At 45.5% G+C, this 27,111-nt stretch overlaps 1 protein-coding gene across 3 annotated transcripts in view; it reads left to right on the top strand.

Annotated features, from left to right (window-relative positions):
- The window catches only part of PYROXD2 (pyridine nucleotide-disulphide oxidoreductase domain 2), a 375,192-nt gene that overhangs the window by 344,670 nt on the left and 3,411 nt on the right, over positions 1–27,111 (top strand). The gene's annotated exons all lie outside the window — the stretch shown is intronic.

The raw sequence follows: 27,111 nt of genomic DNA, 5'->3' as shown, positions 1-27,111 counted from the left end.
TAAACTCTGTAAAAGGCACCAGACTTACCACCTTCATATGACTTGAAACTTAACCCAGTAAAAAGAGAATGTCTCCTCATCTCAACCTCCCACTTATCTCATCAGATAATCCCAGCTTGTCAGCCATAAGAGTTTGTACCTCAAATTAGCAAATGTCGATAGTGTGGCAGCCGTAGCATTCATCCTGGATAGAAGACTCAATCTACAAGCATAAATCAATACAATAGTAAAAACTGCACTCTAACCACTGAGGCTTCTCTGGGGGATTCACCAGTGTACTCAAGACCAAGACATCAATACGACTGTGGAATGCCTGGTGTTATCAAGCAGGCTCAGATAACTATGTAAGTTAGAAACGTTTCTCTTGGAATCCCCAGCCTTCACGAAGTAATACACTTTGGTTCTGACCCAAAATAGTCTTGTACTCTCTTCCTCCTAGTCTCCAAACTAAAACTCTCTTGAAACCTACACGACTGAACTTAAACTTCTGTTCCAAAGATACTTTCTGATGAATCATTCCCTTTCGTCTGAACTTCCTTCTAACCCTTTCTCATTGCCTTCACACATACTGTACTATCTCCTTAACCTACCACCCAGAGTATCCCATATTAAGTATCAGGTCTTGTTACTCAGGCTGTACAGCAGTCCTCAGCTCTTTGCAATGCTCCTAGTAAGTCTGCCCTCATTCCTTTTACAAACAGCCATCCTGTAACAGATTGTAATGTATTTTCAGTCTTATCGAATTTTTCCTTCTAAGCATTTTTACCTGGTTGTTCTACCGCACCTCTTCTTTGTTCAAGGGCATCTTAATTTTTGTTTCTGATATTAGGATTTCTGACTGTCTTATCCTATCATGTCATTTATCTGTATTGGGAAGCGCACTAATGAACACAGGCCATGTTTGTGTTTGTGTCATACACAACAACAGGAATGCATACATAAATGTAAAAAATAATAATAAATAAATAAAATCTCTTAACTGGGTCTCAAGGAGAGAAGATGCATTCTTAGAAGTGCATTCGTAACCCAAAGCTCTTCATCATAACTTGCTGCCATGTCTACTAGCGAAATGAAGAATTATAGGGGAAAAAATGAATTTGAAGGAACAAAAAAATGTGCCTTCCAAAAATCCCAAAATTCAAGAAACAAAAAAGTCTCAATCAAACCTATTTTTCAGGGCTACAACAAGAATCTGTAACACCCTCATGCATGATCACACACTTACCTAAAAAGAAGACTGGGTTTATTACTGAGTCCTCTGTTTAAAAAAAAAAAAAAACTATGAAAAACCAGAGATGCAAACCCATTTTCATCATTTTTTAACACTTGTTTTCACTGTACTGATAGCTTTGAGCTAGATTGAGTGATTACATGTTGTCGTCCTATATTTATTTATCCTAGTTTCACATTTATGTCTCCTTGCTTATTATTAGTAAATTTTGACTGTCTAGCTTGTTGGTTAAAAATGATTCTTTGTATGTTTGCCTTCTTCATTGTTAACCGATTTGTTGTTGATGCTGACTTGCTCCACGTTATATAAAACTTTAAAAATGCATAAATAAAAACTGTAGTTTGATTTACACTCCTCTGAGAACAAGTCTGATGGATATGGGTGGTAAAAGTCCAAAACCGTAGTTTTAGAGAGTGAACGTGTGTTTTCATACACCCAAGGTCGACAGAGGCTGAGAGGTGTTTGTGGAGTCACCTTGTGTCCCAGTGCTGCAGCTGCTTACTTTATCAAACATGAAAAGGCATTGTGCATGCTTCTAATTTGGCCTTAGGGTGTTGTTAACCCTCCTCCCTTCTGGCATCATGTTTATTGAGAAAAGACAGACATGACAAGAAAAAAGAAGACCAGTGGGCCAAAGGAAAACATGCATGGGAGGGCTTTCAGCTAGCATGCTTCACCATCAATACATACAGGCTAAGAATGCTAGCTGATGATTATGATAACAAGGCAGATACACAGTTAAGATGCAAGGGTTTTGAGAATGGCTTCAGAATACCAGTGATAAGGCAAGTCACGTCAATGGAAACTAAGAACCTGCTTTCAGCTCTATTGCATCTAGAAACTGTGTGCAAGAAAATCCCGAAAGAGAAAGAGCTGGACAGGATAGAGTGCCTCCTCGGCCTGGAGAAGCCTGAAGGGTTAGTAATTTCCCCACTTGCGATAGTACCTAAGAAGGAACAGTGCCAGTATAGGCTAATTCACCATCTGTCATTCCCCCAAAGGAGAGTCTGTTAACGATGGGATCAACCCTGAGGATTATACATTTGGTTATGCATCAGTGGAGACCGCAATAGATCTAGTGTGCACAGCAGAGGCAGGGGTCATTGATGGCAAATGCAGATGTAGAATCCGCCTTTAGGCTGTTACCAGTACACCCTGACAGCTATCAACTTCTAGGTTTCCAATTCGATGGGGAGGCGTATTTCGATATGGCTCTTCTCATCGGGTGTTCAATCTCATGTGCGTATTTTGAGAAGTTCTCAACTTTTTTGGAATGGACCCTGCACAAAAGACACCTGAAAGGGGGCAAACTCCATTACCGAGACAATTTCCTATTCGTAGGTGAACCGATTAGTGATGAGGGCCTTTCAGAGGCAAGCAGTCGATTGGGCAGACCTCTTGCTGTAGACAAAACAGTGGAACCTACTACCAAAATTGTGTTTCTAGAGATAGAGCTGGACTCAGTGGCTGGCATCTTGGAGATTTCCAAGAACAAAGTGAAGCATTTAAGAGGCAAGATCAGGGACATGATAGGGAATATTGCCGCAAGGTTCACCCCGGTGGGGAGAGCATTCGCAAGAAGACTGAAACAACTGACCAAAGGTTTAAAGAAAAATCTCCACCACGTGAGTTTGAATGCAGGGGCAAAACAGGATCTGACGACTTGGCTATCCTTCCTGAAAGACTTCCATGGGGTACTCATATGGAGGGAAGGATAGGTCTCTAGCAAGGAGCTAGCTCTGTACACAGGCACCACAGCAGCCTGGGCTTTGTGGCAATCCTGGAAGACAAGTGGTGTGCAAAGAGGTGGCCCCTGGAGTGGGCTGCAGCAAGGTTAACAAGGAACATGTAATTTTTAGGGCTGTTCCCCATCATAGTTGCACTGACAATCTGGAGAGCAAGACTATGTAATATGAAGCTGACTCTGGTCATATAATCAAGCGTTGGTACACACCATAAACACAGGGGCGGCCAAATGTCTATTTGGCCTGAGGTTACTGAGGAGGCTGGTGCACCTGGAATTAACATCCAACCTGGATGTAAGGGCTAGGCATGTACAGGGGATCAACAATGCTCAAGCAGATGCATTCTCTCGTTTCCAGATGGAGAAGTCTAAGGAGGTGTCTCCTAAAGCAGAGAGACCCCCTTCCCAGTGGAACTGTGGTCCGTGGCATATGCGACCTGTCCCAGGTGGTGAATCCCGTATTGGCACCCAAGACAGAACAGAGGTACACCACTTATAACTGAACAGTGCAAGAAGCCACTGGGCTGCAATCCTTCAACAATATGCTGTACACAGCCCGTGCAGTGGAGCATTTGGTGAGGTGGGCATTTGACCATCACAAATCCAGATCATGGGACAGTCAAATTTGGCGGCAATAGCACACTTCTCAAAGCTGGCCACGGGGTAGATCCTTCCTCATCTCACCACTTGAAGACAGAAATAAAAAGGCTGGCAGCGCATGGAAGGGGTGAGGTTAGACAAGCAGAAGCCCATCAAGTTTAGCACCCTGAAATGCCTGCTGAAGCCTGAAACATGTAAGAATGCTTCAGAGGTCACAATGTTTAAGTCAGCATTCACCCTGGCCTTCTTCGGGGCCTTCAGGGTAAGCAAGCTAGTGGCATAATCAAAACACAAGACAGCAGGAGCCTGCTTCCATGCATGAGACGTGCAGCTAGGCCCAGGACATATGGAAGTGTTACTGAGGAGATAAAAAACTGACCAGCAGGCTAGAGGGACATTAGTAAAGCTAAAGAGGTTGTCAAGCAAGGATCTCTGCCCAGTGTACTGGATAAAGTTATATTGCGCACTCCGCCCAATGGGCAAAATTCCCACTATACAAGCACAAGAACCTAGAGTGCCAGAGCACATTTCAGCTTCGGGTAGTGTTAAAAATGGCTCTCGCAAAAGCAGGTCTGTCTGCGGCTGATTTTGGCACCCACTCTTTCTGCGTTTGGACAGCAACCACGGCAGCCAGTTGGGGGCTGTCAGAGGACAGCATCAAAGAAATAGAAAGATTGCGATCAGCAGCTTACAAGCACTATGTGAGACTCCCACAAGGAAGTGAAGCTTAGCACAGACCCCATCCCCCAAAATAAAGAAACAAAAGGATACAATAGGGTGGAAGCTTGATCACCAACCTGCCACCATTTGTCTTGGCAGGTGAGCGAAAAAAAATGGTGTGAATAGTGGGACATTCTTTCATGTGGAGAACTGAAGGATGGTGGGCCCAGGGGTGGGGGGTTGGGGTTTAGCTTCCCAGGCGGGACAACCTGAGAATAAGAAGGGCAGGGACACCTGGTATGCGCTGGAGCCAGTTAGAGGATGCATTAAATGGACAGCCTCGGGATCACCCGGAGGAGCCGGATATGTTAGTAGTGCACAAGGGGAGGGGAGGGGGGACCTGGCACATTTGGATAGAAAGGAGCTTCTGGAAAACATCAAGCATAGGCTGACTAGAACATGCAGGTTATTGGGCAACTGCACATTACTATGATCCGAAATTATGCCGGGACAGAAATGGAAGGAGTCCTGGTCCACCAACGCCTTAGAGAAATCCAGAAAAAAGCTCAATGTGGCTGTAGCAAAGTTCTGTAGGGCAAACGTTTGACAAGCTGTCAGGCATGGTCTAATCAGCTTGAGGTGCCAGGAGTATTTTGCAAGGGATGAAGGGCACCTATCGGACATAGGGCTGGAGGTGTTTTGTTCCAATCTATAGGCGGCCACGGCTTTAGCAGGTTACCAGTAAAACAAGCACAGTTTATAGGGAAATCTGCCCAAGGACGTAAGCCCTCGTGCAGCATGGCGGTGAAAGATGCAGTTTAATGGAACTTAAGGAGTTTGAAACACCACCGTGAGGTGGCAGACCTGGAACTTGCCTTGGGATGCCTCACAGCAGGGTAAGGCGGTGAGAGAGGGGAAGTGGCACAAAACACGTCATTTGCAGCACGGCCAATCCGTTGGCAGAGCACACCAAATAACCAAGGTAGCGAATGGGGCATAAAAATAAAGAGAAAGTGGAATACCCCTCCCCCACACAAATGGGGAAGCTCCAGCTCAAAGACCCCACCCATCAGCAATAAACGCTGGACTGAGGCAGACCCTGATATGACTCTAACTGCATCATAAAAGTGTCTTTATGCTTAATTAATCGATTCATTGATCTACTGGAGGGGTTTATTATTGTGATTTATGTTCAGGTGTCTATTAAGTATTTTGATTCATGGCTTACTCAATCTACTGGGGTGATTTATTATTTGATTTATACAGTAATAGTGATCTATGATGGATCAAAGTTTCAGACAAGTGTGTTGATTTATGACCCCACTAATGTGTCAAATAAAGCTGCAGCTGTTAACTTTCAACATATTCTGTGTAATATTATGCCAGGTATGAGCGAGGGTGGCTTCATGCAAAGGTTATGGCAGAGGCCTGCGTCCAAAGGGGGCATTAGGGGCCAGTACACTAAACAGCACCAAGAGTCCAGGAACAGCATTTGGGAGGGGATGAGGGACAATGGGGGATGGAAGTGGCACCCTCTTACCCCCTCAGGTGTGCAAGAAAATAGTGATGGGCAAGGGCACCAAAAACCTGTGATGTGGTGCAAAACGGCTGACCAACAGGAAGCCGATCGCGATTCAAAAGGTGCCCTCATGGCATCAGGCCTGTATTAATAGAGGGCAAATGCAGGGCCAGCCACTGTTATTTGAGCTGGGGCGGCGCCACTGGACTGCACAAGACCCACTCACACCGTACAAGTTGAGGATTGTTGCAACATCAAAATTTGAAAGAGACAGCTGAGTGGAGCTTAAGGAGTTTAAAACGCCACAGTGGGATGTCAGACCTGGCACATACCTTGGGATGCCTCACAGTAGGGGAAGGCGGTCAGAGAGGGAAAGGGGCACAAAACACATCACTCATAGTCCGGCCCGTCGGTCGGCAGAGCACACCGAATAACCAAGGTAGCAGCTTGGGACTACAAATAAAGAGATAGTGGAATACCCCTCCCCTGCACAAATGGTGAAGCTCCAGCTCAAGGACTTCAGTCATCAGCGCAAACTGCCAGATTAAGGCAGGCCCTTATATGAATCTTAATTCATTATAAAAGTGTCTACGTTTGATTTATGACTAAATTGATCTACTGGAGTGATTTATGATTTTGATTTATGTTCAGGTGTCAATAAGGTATTTTGATTTATGGCTTACTCAATTTACTGGAGTCACACATGACTTGATTTATACAGTAATGGCGATTTATGATAAATCAAAGTTACAGAAAGGTTTGTTGATTTTTGATTCCACTAATGTGTCAAGTAAAGCTGTTAACTTCCAACACGTTTGGTGTATAGAATCACATGTATGAGTGGGAGTGGCCGTGTGAACAGTTTAGTTATCTTTGAATGTTTTAATTGAGAAGGCATGAGAGAACAGTCCACCATTAACCCTTTCATTGCTTAATAAGATTTGAGTGTCACATGCTTCCTCCTAGCTTCTTCCCAGAATACACTGTGGTAGCTTCTGCTTATATTCTACTGGCCCACTACAGTAGGACAGGAAACCTTGTGTTTTCTCCACAGACATATCCTGAAAGCAAAGGGCAGTAGAGGAAGAGGAAGGGGAAGAGGAAGTGGGACCTGGGGATGCTTTTATCGCCCTATGTGAATTTTATTCATCCACCATCTTGCAACTGACATCTTTACAAACATAATTGCAATCAGCTAAGGATAGGCCTAAAGAGAGATGCAACACTAGTGAATGTGAAGTTTCCTGTGCCCAAATGGTCATGTGTTGATATTCAGTTATGCAAAGTTATCCAGATAATGTTTCTGAGCATTTCAAACTAATAAAGCCCCACAAAAGTGTTTCCCATTTACCTCAAGCCTTCAAGTAAATAAAGAGACTAGCTTATATTACCACAAGATGCAGCTACTGCATTCCAAAAAAAACTAGTGATGCTGCCACCAGCCATGACCTCAGCAGCGTAGTTTGATATGGGCTGCACCCTCAGGGTTGAGAGAGAAATGGAGGGCTGCATCCTAGGGTACACAACGGTTTTCCCATGAGGAGCAGCAGATTGGCAGTTTGTACCCCAAGGGATAGACCATGATGAATAAGGCTCTGCCGTGTACTATGAGAATAACTAAAATTTAGACCAAGCAGACATGGTGATTGAGATATTTTACGCCTTATGTTCCTGGGCCTCAACTATTATAGACCCTGAGCAACTGGGCCATATACCAGTTCGGCAATTGACTCTCAGTGGTAATTCAGGCGCTGATGCTGCAGGCACTGCCTCCGTAAGTCTTTCACTCATGGCCGGGGAGGACTGCCGTTAGGTGTCCTTGAGTTTCTCGCATGCAATATTTAAATGGCAGTTGCGGGGGGGCTTATTAATACTAGTAAGTTCCTTGTGATCCTCCCCAGATGTAGGGGTGGGGTGTGACACTGCTGCTGTTGGTTCTTAGTTGCAGCTTGTGCCCTTTCAAGTCACCACAGAGGCCTGTTTCCTCCTCTGATGATCTTGACCAGACTGTGCTCCTTCCCATGTACTGGTGCCCCCCACAATACAGTGTCACAATTCTTCCTCTATACACAGACTACAGCCTGATTGGCAGAGAGGTCATCTGCACAGCAGACCCACCTAGCATACACTGGGACTCTGGCTTAGCTCTACACATAGGCTATGACCTGATTGGCATGGCAGCAATCTTCACGGCAGCCCTACCTGACATACAAGGTTGCAGACTTACAACTTGCAAACAGGCAGTGACCCAACTTGTGCAGCAGCCACCTCCTCATACCTCACTACAAGGATCCAATCACCCAGATCCTCCACTGGACCTCGCTCCTTCCAATTTTCTCCTCTCCCTTACAGGGCACATTGGTCTTGGTAAACAGGAAGAAGCTGGTTCCCCTGGCCTAGGGGCAGGTGGTCCTGAAGTCCCTGAGTGATATCCCTTCACCCAGCTGATAGACAGGCAGGCCTTGGCCCCCAGTGCTGGTCACAGACATATGTTTTACAGAGCTTGTCCTCCTCATACAATCTGACCGGTTGCTTGACCGTTGACAATTTTGGGGCCTTCATGCTTCCCTTCTCATATTACATTTCCAGACACCAAATGTGATTTAGAATATGAGTCTTTGGCGTTTATGCTGGGGGTCTGCATCCTTTTGAAGTGCCCTCACTTCAGCCCTGCCCTTCCTCCAGAAAGCAGTTTGTCACAGCAGAAGCGAATGCAAATCTGATAGCCCCACAGCACAGGCCACAGGAATGACTAGCGGGTCAAATTTGAATGTCAGCCACAGTGATATGTGTTTCGAAAGGTTACCACAGGGCCTCGACATTACTCTTTATAATTCTCTTATCAGCCTCATCTCCTTACTGAGATGTGCCCTGTCCCCTCTCTCTGAATCAAAGAGCACCCCATGAAGTGTACTGAGGACCCTGGCTCTCCTTTCTACCAATGTGTCCAACCCAAGAGTGCAGCAGTACACAAATCTGTATGAGATTCCTCTACCTCCTCTCCTCATGTTCCTCCTTTCAGCCCTCGGTCTCCCAAAATGGAACCCTGAGTCTTCCATGTACTGTTCCATTCACATGCAAATGTGTCCCAGCACATGCATAGTGCATACAAGCACTGGATATCAGTACATATTTCATGTATTGTACCATTCCCAGGCACATGAACAAACAGCTAATGCATATAATATACATGCACTGCACAACACTGCATAGAACTCGGAGACCACCAGCAGGCCCTTCCCCCAAAACCGATTATACATAAACTAACAATCTCTATTTCGTTGGAAGAAGTTTTATTTAACTCTTTTCTTGTTAATACCATAACACATGTTAGTCATAAATCACTTCAATAAACTTAAAAACATATTTATAATAACATAACTATAACTGTATTTCTACATTTTCTGTAACCATAAATCATTGTGACAGGATCCCTTCCTGTCCTGAACCCCCCTTGGATCACACAGGTGAACTGTACCTCACCTGTATCCATCGGGGGTGGCTACCCTGACTTTAACATTCCTTGCCTACACGCTCAGGTTTCCGACCCCTCTCCAAAAACAAATCTGCCAAGGGGTGTAACGGGGCGGCCAGGAGCAGGAGCACTGTGGCCACCCCAGCGATCTGGGCTCCCTACCCCCTAATCTGGTGTGTACATCCACAGGTTGGTCCAGGACTTCAGGATCCTATTTCAGGTGTTATCCCGGGGCCCCAGCCTTGGGGACTCCTCTGATGCTTCAGGTTACTTTAGTACTTCCTCTCCCACCACGAGGGCGACCAGGGCCCTAAAGGTCCTTCGCCCTCCCCACCCGCAAACTAGTTTGCAAGCTGCAAGAGAAGAACCACATATCAGACATAAACTGGTCTGTCCCCGCATCTGACAAGTGCACCCTATCCTGATGGAGCATAACAGGACCCTTCAAAAGTTTAAGTGGAATGTTCCATAATCGTCCGGGACCCGGGCATAGTTTAGCCATCTTTGCGTTGAGCCTCCGAACTGACACGTTAATTGTTCTTGATTTGATGCCTGTGCCCCAATTGCAGCGAGGCACCATGTGAGACCAATCGAAGGCCGCGTTCTAAAATTGTTTCGACAACTTGGTGGTTTCCAAAAAGATTGTTTCCCTAACTGCCTTCGGGCCCACGCGTACTAAGTCATTGCCATCAAGATGAATAATAATGAGATCTGGGAACTGGTGTCCCTCGTATCCCCTAACCAAAGTGACAAGTTGTTGAAGCTCTGTGATTCTCATACCGTCAACCCCACACCATAGAAAGGCCACGTCTTGGCTTGCTGCCGGATTAGGCTTTCGGAGCTGATGCAACCTGTAAGCCGCCCGCCGGATGAACAAATGCCCAGACCACATGCGGCGGCATCGCACTGTAATGAAAGAAAATTGGGTGAGTAATCAGCACTTAAATTGCATATGTCGCGGAGGACTATTGATCATACCAATTCAGGCCTGATGTAACGCTTATAACAATTTGATGACCATCTCCCAATGGATTTCACCTCCGATACCGACAACCCCGCGCCGGCTGCCAATGTAGCTGCACCGATCCTGAATTAATGGGGTGAAAAACCAAGCGGGTCCACCCCTCCTGTCCTCAGGGTAACTTTTAACACCTCAGAGAATTGGTAGCGCGATAGGCATTCCCCATTCTAATGTAAGAAAAGCATAGAGGACCCCGCTAGCAGGCGGGCTGCCAAGTAAGTCCCTAAATGTCCCACGGGGAATAAAGGAGACCCATGAGCCGTGCAGAGTCTAATGTGGGAACCCCTGCTGAGCTGATCTGTTTTTGATTTGCGAAGCTGTATTATTACCACCTCTGTACTGGGACGCACATCAGCTTGCTGAAGACCGCCTGAATGGTCACTCTTGGAAGCGCCTATTAATTCACTAATGTGAAAGGTGCCATAAAAGGTCACTGAGAAAGCTGCTGCAAATAATGTAGCCTCAAAAGGTGAGGACGCCACAGAGGAGATTGAATTCAAAAGCTTCTCCAGTAAGGATGCTGTTATGGGGCGTTTAGTGTCTGACTTAGGGCCCTCTACTCTAGCCCACCCAGCCCCCGCCTGCTTAATAACAAAGGTGTTAAAATTGGCCTCTTGATTCCTGAGTTTCGTGAAAAAAACGAATGGCGGCTAGGTTAGCTTTTGCGCAGGAAACTGGTCTACCCCTGTCTCTCAAATGCTGTAAAAAGGCACAAGTCGCTTCTGCAGAAAACCAATCTGAAATGCGCTGAGACTTTAAGTAATGTCTGTATTGTTGGAAAGCCCTCTCGTATGTCCTCCTCGTACGGGAGGCTAACGATGTTGCCACTAGGGCTGGGAGAGCTGGACACCAATCTTCCACCGAGATGCTGAGAACTCCATCATCTTCTCCGCTGCCTGGGGGTGGAACCTCAGGAAATCCTGCATTAATGATCGAGATAGAGCGTCAGCCGCATTGTTATGAATCCCCGGCACATGCTTTGCACGAAAGGTAATATTTAACTTTAAGCAAGTCAACACCAGGTGCTTAAGAAGGCGGAGTACCAATCTACAGGTAGCCTTCTGTCTATTGATCGCCTCAACCACGGCCATATTGTCAGACCAGAAAACATCTGATCTGTCCTTGAATTCTTTATCCCAGATAGTGACAGTGACAATAATGGGGAACAGCTCTAGGAAATCTATATTCTTAGTAACTCCTAAAGTGACCCAATCTGTAGGGCAGTCTGCTCTGCACCGGCCAGGGCCCAGGACGGCGCCAAAGCCTACACTGCCCGCTGCATCTGTGAATAACCCCAGGGTAGGGCTGGAGACCGGAGAGAAAGACCAGATGACAGCCTCGTTAAAATTCCGTAGGAATACATCCCAAACCTTCAAATCTTCCTTAACTTCCGGTGACAGCCTAGTGTGGTAGTGTTTCTCGGTCAAGCCCACCATAGACCTATCAATGGACCTACAGAAAGGGTGAGCCATGGGAATAATCCTCAGAGCGAAATTCAGCTGACCCACCAGGACCTGCAACTGGTGCAGTGTGACCTTACTCTGCACCAACAACACCCTAATGGATTCTTTAAATACAAGTAACTTGTCAGCCGGTAAGCGGCATTCCCGGCCACTGAATCAATCTCAATCCCCAAGAAGGTAACGCAAGTAGAAGGGCCCACTGTCTTGTCTGGGGCCAGAGGGACCCCAAACTCCCTGAACATAGCCGTCAAGGCTTGCAGGGCCCACAAGCACCTCGCCGAGCTCAGGGGCCTAGTACCAAAAAATCATCCAAGTAGTGTATCATATCTTTGTGACCGGTCCGTCTGGAAAAAATCCACTGCAGAGCTGCACTAAACTGCTCAAAATAACTACAGGACACACAACAACCCATGGGCATGCACTTATCATGGAAGTAATCCCCTTTAAATTGGAATCCAAGTAAATGATAGTCATCACGGTGTACTGAGAGAAGCCTGAAGGCTGATTCAATGTCTGTTTTTGCTAACAAAGCACCATGTCCCAAAGCCCTCAATTTTTCCAAGGCCTGGTCCACAGTAGCATAGTGGACGGAGCACAGTTGAAGGTCGATAGCCTCATTCACAGATGAACCCCGGAGAGTAGACACATTATGAATTAACCTGAACTGGCCTGGCTCCTTTTTGGGGACCACTTCAAATGGGGAACAAACAAAATCTGCCGTGGGGGGAAAGGGAAAGAACCTGCTAATCTACCCAGAGCCAGCTCTTTGACAATCTTTGCAGCCACCACTCCCGGGTTCCTCAAGGCAGACACAAGGTTCTTGCAATGTTCTAAAGGGGGGACTCTGCCGGCAGGCATCCTAAAACCCTGAGATAAACCCTTAACTAGTAACTCAGCCAAATCTTTTACAGGATAATCTTGCAACCAAGGGATTAAAGCATCTATATTTATGGGTGAGGGCAAAGCAAATTTAATTACTGGGCTTACTCCCCACCCCTTGCCTTTTCCGCTGGATTTCTTGAGGCACTTAAACTCGGAGTGGGAGGGATGTCCACAAAAAGCGCAGGTATGCCTGAATTTGCACGACCGGGGGGGGCGCAGGCATATTTTCCTATTAAACACCCAACATTACCCTTTTTTTATCGCTAAAGTATTGCGAACGAAAAGGCTGCTTCCTGGGTAATTTGCTATTCACGCATTCCAGCCAAACGTTCACTTGCATCTGATCCCACCCTATTGTTGGGTCTTCCACTTTTGCCCACCTGAAGTCCCTGTCATACTCCAACCAGGAGGTCCCTCCATACATGTGATGTGCCCTTACTATTTTGTTTGCATAACAGATCATAGAGATACCTAATTCTGGTATATTTTCCAGCATGACAGACATAGATACATTGAAGCCAAACAACCAGTTGGTAATACTTTCTTCCACCCTGGGTTTCTTGTCACTAGATGATGATGCCTTCACTTCCTTATCCTTGGTTTCCACTTCCCTTCTTTTTGCCCTGATCAAAGTAAAAATATCCACAAATTCCCCCTTCCAAATTTTTTATTTTACCTCAGCACCAACATGAGCAGCGAGCTTACCTGGTCTTGACAATAGCGTGCTAGCCCGGCCTCTTCCGCTAAAGCACTACTTTCCAATGAATCGGTGCTCCGTACCACCTCCTTACTCTTTTCCACGGGACTAGGCGAAGGCAGAGTGCCCGTTGCCGGCATGACACCCGGGATCCCCGCTGCCGCTTGAAATGTGGGAACACTACGCGCCGCTGTCAATGCCTCCACTTGGCGTTTCAGCTCTGACATTGAGTTTTGCAGGCAATCATTTGCAGTCCAAGGAGTTGTAGGAGGGGGGGAGTTGTTGAGGTATTAATGTTAGCTAATAACTGAGACACCGCCAACAAAGCTTGCGTGGTCGGATCCTGCGTGGTTACCTGCGGGGTTGGGCATACCTGTGTTTGCACCACCGGGATAGGAGTGGTTAACCCTGCCACCTGCACCTGGGAAGATGTTTGAATAGCCGGCCCCACCGGCGGTACCACTAACGTTGCCAAAGATTTCCGGATGTCAGCTAATATAGCTGCCACCCCCTCAGGGGGCGCAGTGACAGCATTCTCCCCACTTGAGGGAGGCTCGCCAGTGGTAATCACTGGTGACAATAAAGTGACAGGGAGAGTGGGTTGCTCAGGGAGTGTAGTCACTGGCGGGGAAAGCAATAGTTGCTGCACGCTTGCCACCTTCCTTTTGTTTCTCCATTTTACGGTGGAAATGCTGCGGGGGGCTACATTTGACCTGCGAGGGCAACTAGTTTCTTCAATATTATCCTCAACCTCCGACGTGGCGTCCCCGCTGTCCGAATCCCCACTTCCCAGCTTCGCCAACACCAGTTTGAGAAGCTGTGACAGTTCAGGGTCCCCTCCCCTTCCTCTTACTAGCTCCCATGCAGCTGGACGCCATGAGTTGAACATACTAGGTGAATCTGAATAAAATTCACGTGCTTTTTTTTTTTTTTTTTTGGGAGAGCTTGGTGCTCACTGCGACAACTCAACTAACCAGTCAAACTTTCACCAGTTATTAACAGTGCGGCTGCAGGAATCACAAGTGCCACGGTAACAGCCCAAAACACTTAAAACAACTTGGCATTCCTTGCAAGTTTAAACCGCCCAGGGGGTCACTGTAGTAAATAAAATAAAAAAAATTAAAACCACTTGGTATTAGCTTTACAATTCGAAAGGGCCCGTGGTGTCACTGTACTAACGACAACCACTCATCTATGCAATATAATACAATGAAACTTCATAACCAATGAATGACTCCACACAGTATGCATTACAACATTCCAACCCAATTCTCCCCTGTCACCGGCTCCCCCGCTTGGTAAATGAGTAAAATGCTGGCATCAAGTTTGCAATTCACAAGGATCCAGTCGGTGCAATATACACACGACAACCGCCCAATCTTGCTTATATTAACATACAATCTCAAAAAAACTCCCCCCCCCCCGCTTGGTAAATGAGTAAAATGCTGGCATCAAGATTGCAAATTCACAAGGATCCAGTCGGTGCAATATACACACGACAACCGCCCAATCTTGCTTATATTAACATACAATCTCAAAAAAAAAAAAAAAACGGGACGCGGAAACAAGCATAAATGCTCCCTTGAAACCCTTGAACTAACTACTACAATCGTGCTCTGACCGAAAAAAGGGGAGGGGCGTCTGCCCCGGGAAAACGCTAAGCGTGAGTCGCGTAAACAAACACAAGCGCTGCCTCGGCACTGCCTTTCACAATCGAGCTCCTATAATAACGGGAGTTGGCCCCGTGAAAACCAAACCCTCAAAACCCACCGCCCTTAACTTTCCCCAACAAAGGCGAAGGGGGCGCTGGCCCCGTGCACAATCTCACTCCCTACCTACTGCCTGGTTGCCTCAGCATGAACTCCCCACCCACCAGCACCGGCTGCCTGGGCGGGCCACCAAAACCTGAATCTCCTGCCGATGAGCCACTCGGACTGGCACTCTGGTCCACACTCCCGACTCCTGCTGACGCACCGACAACTTTCCTTTCTGTTTCGTAGGCGGGAAACCGATCCTCACAGCACAATCCACCGGGGGCACCGTCCCAAGCACAGCAAATACCACGGATGCCAGGAAAAACTTCGGAAAGCTCCCAAAAAAAGAAAACTGCTCCAACCCCTTGCTCCGGCAACCACTACAACGACGATCCTCCCGGTCGATCCCACCGCTGCACCACAAAGAAGGACGAGCCTTTCTGGGGGGGCGCTTATGTAGCCCCCCACTGGCGAGCAGCAGTTCCAAACGGTCCCAGGATAGTAGCCGCAACGTGCACCGCTCTAACTACTTCCGCCCCCACACCTCACGTGGCGTGGGGGCGGAAGTACCTGGCCAGCTTGACGCACAACTAGTGCGGAGGGTACGTCCCACAGAGGCCCCGACCTCTAAGGGGCCGCGCTCCCCCCATATTTGGGGGGGTGCTTTTCCATTATCTCCCTACTGTGTCACTCACAGGCACACATATCCACAGCATGTGTACTACACACACTATACAGCACTGCATTTTCTTTGTTTTGTGCCAGTCACAGACATACATACACCCAGCACATTTGTACCACTCATGCAAAGCACAGCAATTCACACCAACCCAATGTAGGCCAAAGGTGAGTTAAGCACACAGCAGCTGAACTTTTAATAAGTGCACACGTAGTCTTCACTCCAGTGCCAAATGTAAAAAAATGCCTGTTCACTTCTACTGATTCAGTACACTGTATGCTGCCACCATCACACTTATTCTGCCTAACTCCTGGCAAAGGCTGTAGCCTCCCAACACTATGAGGGTAGTGCCTGGTTTAAAAGGACCACAATCCTTGAAACAAGCCTATGTCATGGTGCACACACATGATCCTTATTTCTTCATGACTAAAAAAATCAGTATCATGGATCCAGACATCATTACAGCTGGGGCATTCAGGGCAGAGGTGCATGTCCATCACCATGTGAGGGGCATTTCCAACCCAACAAGGCGCATAGCATATTGTCCCGAACTCAAAGAAGCTATTTGTTTTAGATGTGAAGCAAATATCATGATTGTTTACACATGCTGCTTTCCACCTCTTGGGTAATATTTTTTATTTAAACTATTATGCAACATATGCCTGATTGGAGTATGCCAAAAAGCATTCAGCATTTTTATGGGTGCCAAGACTTTGTTTCGAAGCTTGGCGGTTTCATATTTTTAATGGGGGCAGAAAGGCTTAAATAAGTAAGGCCACGTTTCTGCAATAAACACTGCACAGGCAGCCAGTCTGATACCTTATATCATTTCTAAAAGAATGTAATCATTAAACGTTTGCATTTTCTTTGTTTTCCTTTACTTTCTCGTTAATTTAGGTCTGACTGGACCGTGCAGCTCTTCGTTACCTATTGTTACCAATTATTTAGAGTATACATCAACGGGGATTTTTCCAATTTGCTGTGTCTCTTCATCTTCTATCTAGTGCTTGCATTGCAATGCTCGAGGGACTATTTTATATCTGAAAAGTACACTGAATCATGGCACATCAAATTAATATCTCTAATACGTTTTATGCAGAAAGATTTCATTTTTTGTTTTGGTTTATTACTCCTGGCGGCTTTTCTGTAATTTGTTATTCTGGACTCAAAATGCATGGCAGACATATTGGCTTTGCCAATGCTTGTATATATGTTCCCTTCTTATTATTTACTATTTCCAGCGACTCCAAATAGCATACTTAACAAGTCTGCAGGTCTCAAAATGCTGTCCAAAAATATGTACTTCCAAGATGGATAAAATAAATACTTGCTTCGGATTTAACTGATAAAATGAGTTGCTTGTGAACTATTGTGCACAGCTTTGTCTGCAGCTGGTTTCTTAAGCGTTAAATATATTTAGGTTTGAAGGCTACTTTCAAACAAAGATGCAAAAGAATAAACTGCCGACACATTACCCCAATGTTCCCCAGCTATATTCTAGTAGGCCTACCTGAGTTAGGCCCTCAAAGTCAAACCTCAGGCACATCGGAGGGGCAGTGTGTATAACCCTGACTACATATTCAGTCACGTAGCATGTGGGCGCTAGATTTCCACCACCTACCTCTCTGGAACACTAACATTCACACAAGAATTCTAAAAAAAAGGTGTTCATTGCTAATTGGCACCGAAAAAGGCACCTGGATGTTTTCAAAGTCACTGTGCTGAATCTGTCCAATGACTTAATGAGAGCTGCCAAGTGTTTCTCTTAGAAGGCCTTGCTTTGAGGTGATTTAAGCTAGAGGTGGCACATTTGGCACGGTGCTGGCCTACAGTACTTCCACACGTAGTCAGCAGGGACGATTGCACTTGAAAGGCTAAATGTGTTAGGCCCAGAATAGTATAAATCAGTTTGGCAGAATTAAAGTTGGTGTATTCGGTCACAGCGCCCCTAATGTGCTGCTGACGGGCCTCTTCCTCGCGTCCATGGGCGCACTACTGTTTCACGTTGACTTCGGGGGCAGCTGATGGCAAAAGCAGAATCGACTGAAAAGTTCTCACAACCCCTGCAGTCAGCTAACAAGTCACCCAGAATGCAAACAGATGTTCAGCTTGAAAGCTAATTCAAACATCGTCGGCTGGCTTTTCTCTCCGTCAGCGGGCGGATTCCAGACATAGCTCCTTTTCTAAATGCTAAAACTGGAGCGGGTGTTTCAGCTCAGCCAAATCCCCCTCTTTGTTGAAAGGACCGTGCGTGAACCTTGCCGGCCTGGACTGTTTTCAGAGCAGAATGTCTGAATTAGAAGGGACTGGTGCAGAACGCTGACCTTGTTTATTTACTCTGCCTTTCCTGGTTACAGCGATTGAAGCATTTAACTTGGGGAAACAAGAAACATATATGCGTCTGCTCTTTGTGCCTGGCATTTCGCTGACAGGATGATAGTCAATTACGTTAAATCATTTGTTTGTGTTTTAATGTTCAGCTTGTTGTTTACCTCCTTCGAGGCTCCAGTCCTTCACTCAGATGTGTTGGTTTCACTGAAGATTTGTGTAGCTGTTTAAACAGACGTGCTGTATGTACATAGCAGTGAGAATGTTTTCGAGGGAGTGGTTCCAGGTAGCTCAGGTTAATATAGGTGGTGCTGTGGATAGCCAGACCTATTCTCACTAAGTTAATTCATTACTTACGTACTTACTATAATACTTTATCCGACTAGTAAGGGCCATAAAAGTCACGGAAAAAAACACACAAATATTAAAAACAGAAATGAAAACGCCACAGCAAAAAGTCCTTAATACCTAGAACGTATTTTCTAAGCATTTTTTAATAACATTTAAAATCGCATGAACAACCATTTCATTACCCAACTGATGCAAATATTTAAAAGCAGCAATATGTGATTTAAAACCAAAAGACCGCAAAACAGGGCGCAAAACTGTCTTCTTTGAGCAGTGTAAAAGGTGCAAAACAACATAAAGTGCATTTTGCTCTGCTCAGCCGGAAATTCACAGTGGCAAAAAGGAAGAGATGGAAACCATGTGCCTTTATGAGGGAAAGCCACCAAAGAATGACTTGTTTGGAAACGAAATCTGGTCAATAAAAACCTATGTCTCTCATTAACAATGAGCTGCAAATAAAGTGCTTGACATGCTGGGACGTCAGGGCGGATACTCACTATATCATTGTGCAAGATAACGGCCCAAGTCCTACATCTGTTGCATAAAAGGATCCTTGATTTGTTTAGATGGAAAAAAAGTGAAACTATTGGGTTCATAGTAAAAAGCGGGTCTACCAAGGCTCTCAAAACTTGTTTTAATAAATGTCAGCCAGGGGACGTCTGAACATTCATTAAGAGTCATGCAGTCCATGATTATAGTTCTGCACAACTGCGCTTCCGGGTTAGTCCAAATCCTGTACCATAATAGCAGAGGCCGCAGCCTAACAAAATCTTCTACGCTGAATATCCCAACCTCATCATGACAAAACAGTGCAGGAGTGGACTGTGACAGCAGTCTTCTCAGGAAGTTGTTCTCCACTATTTCTAGAACTTTACAGTTAACATACCCCCAGACTCCCGCCCCAAATGCAGCCAAAGACACTAGTTAAATTTTAAAAATGGAAACAATTTCCCTTACCGGCTTATGCCCAACCACCTAGAATATGTAAAAATGGCATCTATTAACCGTTAAAACTGCATGATTCTTAAATTTACTAAAAACTTGCAATTAGAACCAACATCAAAAGGAATTCCCAGATAAGTAAAATGGGGGACATTCATGATCTCCTCTCCACCAAGTAAAAATGTTCTTGTTTTGGACGATATGGAGCCACACTTGATTTCACATAGGACTTGGAACGGTTTATTCTCAGCCCTAATCTGTCCATTAATTTATTAAAAGCATGTAACAGAAGCTGCAACGCATTTGATGTTCGGGCTATAAGAATAGCATCGTCCACGTAAAACAGGAAGGGGATTTCTCTGGAATTCAACTTAGGGATATCTTTTCCTGACCTCAACAGATAATCACTGAAAGAATGAATATAAATAAGAAATAAAAAGAGGGCCGAGACTCAGCCTAGTCTCACTCCAATAAGTGACAGAAACGTCTCAGAGAGATCCTCTCTTCTATACTATAGCGCACTCGGGCTGTGCTATGATCATGGAGCCTACACAAAACTGAGACAATGGTGCTGTCAATCCCCATCTCAGGCATAACAGACCAAAGCTTTGGGCGTTCTACTATATCAAAAGCACAAGATAGATCCATAAACGCGAGATGGACCACACCTTTCTTGACCTTGGTGTACTTCTGAATAATTAAAGAAAGTTTTAAGGCCTGATCAACAGTTCCCAGGCGTGGGCGAAAGCCAAATTGCAAATCTGACAGAGCCTGCATATCTGATGCCCAGAATTCCAATTTAGAGACTAAAACTCTACCTAAGATCTTAACCATACTGTCTAATAAAGATACAGGGTAATAACAGTGCAGTGAACTCTTGTCTCCTTTTTTAAATATGAGAACGATAATAGCCTCCTGCCAAGTTTCTACCAAAGGTCCAGTTGAAGAGTGTTTTCCACGTATAGCTGTATCCAGTGCTTATTTTTCAGGCTCTATGCTTCTGAATATTTGCCTTTCATCAGCAGAAACTAACAGGCTGGTTTAGGGTTGTTTGTGCTGAGAACACTTTAGCAGCATTTCCAAGCACCATTAAGAAACCTGGGGCCAGATGTAGCAAAGACTTTGCGACTCGCAAACGGCGAAAATCGCCGTTTGTGAGTCGCAAATGCGTCTTTGCTATGTTGAAATGCATTTTGCGAGTCAGAACCGACTCGCAAAATGCATTTCCGAGTCTCAAATAGGAAGGGGTGTTCCCTTCCTATTTGCGAGTCGCAATGGTATGCATTTTCATTTGCGACCACGATTGCGGTCGCAAATGAAAGTGCAGTTACCATCCACTTCAAGTGGATGGTAACCCAGGCGCAAACAGGAAGGGGTCCCCATGGGACCCCTTCCCCTTTGTGTCTGGCACAAAAAATAATTTTTCAGGGCAGGCAGTGGTCCAACGGACCACTACCTGCCCTGAAAAATACCGAAACTAAAGGTTTCGTTTTTTTTTTTCAAAGTGCAGCTCGTTTTCCTTTAAGGAAAATGGGTTGCACTTTGAAAAAAAAAACAGCTTTATTTAAAAGCAGTCACGGACATGGTGGTCTGCTGTCTCCAGCAGGGCACCATCGCCGTGAGTGCCCTGAATCGCTATGGGGTCGCAAATTGCGACCCAGCTCATTAATATTAATGAGGTGGGTCTTTGCGACCCCATAGCGACTCGCAGAAGGTGTCTGAGACACCTTTCTGCATTAAAAATTGTGAGTTTCAATTTGCGAGTCGCTGGGACTCACAAATTGCAAGTCGCAATTTGGAAGATTGCTACATCTGACCCCTGGTTACTCTCTGCTGATGAATCTCGCTCCCCAGTGCTACTGGAGAGCTTGCCAATGGATTTCAAATTTGTCTCCGATGCAGTCCAGTGGAGATGGAAGGACTCTTTCGAATAGCTAGTAAAAAAACCATGAGAAAATAATGGGTCAGCTGATCGAAGATGTTATTGACAGTGCTCAAACCAATAGCTGTATTTCCAGAGCAAAATAATTCAGTGACTTAAGGGAGCTGATCCAAAGCCCATTAAAGTGGAATACAATAGGTTTGCCATTCATGGTGCAAGCACTATACTTGTCAAGCCTGAAAAGGAATTCTGGTTGAAGAGGAGAAAGAACAAGTTGCCAGCCCTTATTAAGGCAGAGATTTGTCCCTGATGTCCATGAGCTCTTCTCTCAGTGCTTAAATCCTTGGTAGAACAGAACAAGTCAAACCTTTTCAGGGGAGATGTTGAGATGGGGGAAATGAGCAGTCTCTGTGAGGAAGCAGCTCATCTTTTGTGTTCTAGACAATGATAGTGCCCCTATGAGCTTGGCATAGGCACCTCTCACAGATAATAGGTCTCCTCAACACAACACACTGACCTTCTCTTCCTGACTGAAACATTGCCCAACACAGCCTCCAACCCAGACATCGTCACAGCCACCCTCCCACCTACAAAATCATGCACCAGGAATGAACCCACAAACCAGGCGGAGGACTCACAATCATCTAAACACAAGTGACTAGATAACGTCCATGAACTCAGACACCAACCTCATGGGACACCACCACTTCAAAATATGAATGGACTACCATGCCACCCTGAAGGGAACCCTCTGCTAGCATCCCCTGGGCCACGATCAGAATTCTGCAACCACACTGCATATTTCATTGCTCCCCTCTCCATCATATCAACCAACTCCATCCTCCTCAGCAACCTCAGACTTACCCAGCTCGTCCAAGGACCAACCTACACAGCAGGCCACATCCTCAACCCTATTTTATCCTCCAACAACAGAATCACTACCAGTCCCTTGAGCCCACTTACATGATCTGACCACTGCTTTTCAAGATACCTGCCCAATAAGCTACCACACAGAAAAACCCAAAGCACCATCAAGACATTGGGACAAAATATCAGAAGAAAACTGGACCAAGACTCTACAGAGGTGCCCACCAAACCACACTGGAAACCTCAATGTCGACACCAAGCTCTTCAATAATTGGCCCACCTGCTGCACCAACCACACCATTCCCACCAGAAACAAGAACTCCAGACACAACTTACAACCCAGCTGGTACATAAATGACCTCAAGGAGTCCAAGTACCACTGCAAACTATTTGAGAGAAAATAGAGACTTGGCAAAAACACCACTGCAGGATCCACATACAAAGTTTCCCTCAACCTCTACCACCAACAACTATGAGACACAAAGAAAAATGCCCTAATTTTCAGACTCAAAGCAAGCCCCAACAATGCCAAAGAAATCTTCATCATCTTCAAGGAGTTGTCTAACCCCACAGCTGCCAACAACAGCATCATCTCATCCTAGGCACTCTGCAACAGTCTCTCAGACTTCTTCTAGCAGAAGATTGCCAAGGTCTGCAAACACATTTGACCCACAGCATACTGATACAAACGCCCATCAGGACTCCTCCCTCATTGCCAAACAGCATCTTAGCAAGTGGAAGCCCCTCTGGAATGAAGACACCACTACCCTGATGAATACCATCAACTGAGGAGCTCCCTCAGACCCATGCTTCCACTTCAAATATAACCTTGGAAGAACCATCATCTCCTCTTTGCTCACTGCTATCATCAACACCTCCATAGCCACCCCCACCTTTTTGTCTTGCTGGAATAAGGCAGAAGTCAACACCCTATTGAAGAAACCAACAATGGACCTCAGCACCCTCAGTAGCTACAGACCCAGCTCACTCCTGACTTTTCCAGCTCAAGTCATGGAGAAACCATCATTACCCAACCTGCAGATCACCTAGAAATTAATCAACTCCTATCCAGCTCTCAATCTGTTTTTTGCGCTAACCACAGCTCAGAAACAGCCCTCATTACAACCATTGAAGCCATCAGAAGAATCTTTGACTGAAAAGAAACGGCCGCACTCATCCTCCCCGACCCACTCATCAGAAAGCTTAAGCACTTGGGTATCCTCAGACTGTCCCTCAAGTGGATAAACTCTTTCCTCAAGGACAGAACTCAAAAAGTTAGACTTTCCCCCTGCACCTCAGAACCCAAGAAACTTATCTGCAGAGTCCCTCAAGGATCGTTGCTCAGTCTAACAATCTCTAACGTCTACATGATGCCCCTTGTGGACATCGATAGAGCCCATAGCATCAGGATAGTATTCTACACCTATGACACACAGCTCATCCTCTCCCTTGCTGACTCAACTGGCACCTCCAAAGCAAACTTTGCCAGCTGCTTGAACAGCGTTGCTGCTTGGATGAAAAGCAGCTGCCTCCAGCTCAACACAGACAAAACCGAGTCCTTATCTTCGGCAACAACTACTCCCCCAGGACGCCTGTTGGTGGCCCTCTGGACCTGGGGCCACCACCCACCCCTACGGACCTCGGGATCATCCTGGACACCAACCTCTCTATGAGCAGACAGATCAACACCGTTGCCTCATCATGCTTCTTCATCCTGCAACTGCTACGGCAATATTTTCAAGTTTATCCCACCTAGGCCCTTGTCAAAAGTAGACTTGACATGAAATTGCCCTCTACTTCGAAATCCCACCCCATGTTCTACGCCAATACGAATCCACCCAGAACACCACTGCCAGACTCATCATGAACATCCCGCAAAAAAACCACATCTCTCCACACCTCAGTAATCTCAACCTTCTCACCCATGCCTACAAAGCTCTGCACAAAACTAGTCCAGCGTATCTCAACCACCACCTCAGCTTCTGCCAAACCACCATATACCTTCAATCTGCATCCCAGTCAGGAGCACACATCCTTTGCATATAGAAGGCCAGAAGCAGAGGACGCTCCTTCTCATACCTCACAGTCAAGACCTGGAATGACCTCCTGCAACACCTCAGAACCTTCCCCTCCCTTATTGACTTCCAACAGAACCTCAAGAAATGGCTTTTCCAGATAAAACGGGGATGATCTCCTCCTCCCTACTCAGGCCTGCTCAACTCAGTGCCCGGATACCCTCATGGGTGATTAGCTGCACTCCACAAATCCACATAACATAACAGTATGGACAAGGCAGCTGTCCCATCATACTTGAACTTGAATTCAGCCGGTTCTTCCACATTTGACAGTATAGCTCCTTCTCCTCAGATCACAGCATTAGTAGATTTTTTGGTCAGTGCTAGGGGTTATCTCTATCAAATGAAGAACTCAGCAACAAGAGTCCTGCCGCTTGTTTAACATTTCTATGTGCTCGTGCAGTTAAAGGAGATCTGAAGTAAAAGTTGGACTGAAGTTCTAATCTGTATATCAATGTTGGAACAGTTGATGTCAGGCTAACTAGCCATTCGATTACTAAGATGCAGTTGAAAATTTGCGCCATGCTTGCACCACACATTGTGGTATATGCTTGGCACAAACTACCAAGTCATAATTTTAACGTCACACAAAGCCACTTTGAGGGGCTTTAAGGGCTTTAAATTGTTTAAAAAATATGGCAAAAATAGGCAAAGCAACCCAAATCGCTGCGTTGTCTTATTCTGCCCTGGATAGACATTAAATGGGTGTTGCAGTGTGTGTTCCCATGCAACACCTGTGAATTTTGACTCATTCCCAGATTTGCAAGGACTTGGAAACCTGGGAATGCACCAAAATCTCACACCTACTGAGGAGAGACGTAACAAGGAGAAATATCTTCTTTTTGCCTCATTCTATTTCCTTTCTGTGTTTGCCACATACTGGAAAATACCTCTCAGGATTGTTTTTGTGCAGTAAGGTGTCCCTTCCTGCCCCAAAGCAATCCTGCATGCAACGCAGGCACCTTTGCACCATGGTCGCTGCTAAGCTGCCAAAAGGGCACCAGCGCAGGGGAAAAAGAACGAAATGTGCCATATTGGATAGATACAGTGCATTCCTGTCTTTTCCTTGTGACACAGGACAGCACATCAAGATGAATTTCTACACTGCCCTATGCCACCACACTCAAAATATGCCCCACAGTATGTATACACCTCTTGACACTGTGGGAGAAAGGGAAAAAGTAAAGTTCTGAGACGTTATAGGCTTTGTGGAGTTTACCAGTGGTGGGCCCAGATTAGCCCAATGCCTTCAACTGTCAGACGTGCCACGGCTTGGCAATGTAGTCAGTAGTCTCCCTTGATAAAAAAAGACACATTGTTGATTTGGACTAGCATTTCGAGATACATTAGGCACTCTCCTACGGAGCAACAAGTACAATCAGTAGGAAGCATCTCTCAAGGGATCCATGTAATTTGCTCCTGAGGAAGTCTAGGTGTTAAGGCATGACAAGTGTACTTCATGAGGGACCTCCAACTCTACTCAACATAGAACAGGCAGGGACGGACTTGGAAACTAAAGCAGCCCCCATTGGATCTATAGCGAACAAGCCTGGCTACTACAATGGGGCTCGAGGGGTTCCCCCCACCAGAAAATTTGGGGAGAATGGCAAAAATGTGCATTATACAGCATATTATTAGGTATATATTCAATTGTATTAGTTTCTAAAGCGTTGTAAATGATAACCTTACAGTGCACCAGGATACAGCAGTCTTTATTTGGGCTCTTCAATGATTCCCCTACATCACCCTCTAACATTGTCCCTCTTCCCCACACAGTCCTTCTTCCGCATGCATTTCATTTGTTTTATAGAGCCTCTCTTACCAGTTATAGGGTGCTGGAGCACTTCACATCACACAAACATACTGAGACAATGAATCAGTGTATAAAAAATGTTACATAAGACGACGGTGACTGCAAGGTGCAGTATTCACGTCATTCATACCAATAGGCATATTTTGTAAGAGTGCTTGGTCTGAGGAAGCATAACCTAAGGATTCAGAACGTAACACAGTGGTTAGGGTTGACTACTAATAGCAATTTATTTTTACCCAATCAACCCCTTTTTAGTACAATTAGGATAATCAAAGACTTGGAAAAACATAACTTTCTAACCTCTACAGTGCAGTTTGCATGCAGCTCTTTGATAGCAGTTCATAGCTCACTGTGCTAGATTATGATTGTAATTTATGAACTGCATAGTAACAAAAGGAGCTCTGTGACAAAAGTAGTATTCCACTCAGCATTGCAAATAAAAAGCTGTTCTGTGATCTGCACAGTACAAGTTCTTTGCAGCAGGCATATTAACCCTCCGCACTACCTTAGATGAGTCAAAACTGCCACCAGACAAAACTCTGATCTCTGTCCAGCAGGTACATTAACCACCAGAATTATCTTGGCACTTCTATTGTTGCCTGAAAACTGTTGGATATACAAGGAACTCTGCAGTGCTTGTAAAACTGTTGTACTGCTACAAAACCGGACCCTCTCACAAAAGCAGCCTCCCACCTTTCCAACCTCCCGGGGAAAAGCCCAATCCTGGTACGGCAGTTCAGCCTTGATAACATGGGAACACTAGCAGAGGCCACTGCCATCCAGGGAGCACATTTAAGGTCCTTGAATACTGACTATTGTGGAGATTCTTTTATAAAGATAACAAGTATTTATAATATATCTTGTGTCAATAAAATACAATCTAACAAAATCCATCTGGGTATTTGCAATGTATGCAAATACCAGCTAATTCGACAATCAACAGTTATGATTAATATAGGAAATAATGTGTAGTAAATACTAAATCCATCGTTATTGCAGTGGAATAAAGGACCATGTTTGGATTAGAATGCAGTCTCAAAGACATTTGATATGCCATGCATGAAATATAAATGGCTAATATTACTATTATTGTTAGTAGTATCAGCCGCAGTAGTCATATTAATAATACCA

The sequence above is a fragment of the Pleurodeles waltl genome, chromosome 6 (assembly GCF_031143425.1).
Source record: "Pleurodeles waltl isolate 20211129_DDA chromosome 6, aPleWal1.hap1.20221129, whole genome shotgun sequence".
NCBI classification, from domain to species: domain Eukaryota; kingdom Metazoa; phylum Chordata; class Amphibia; order Caudata; family Salamandridae; genus Pleurodeles; species Pleurodeles waltl.
Note: the sequence above shows the minus strand (reverse complement) of the source record. Positions and strands in the feature narration are given on the sequence as shown.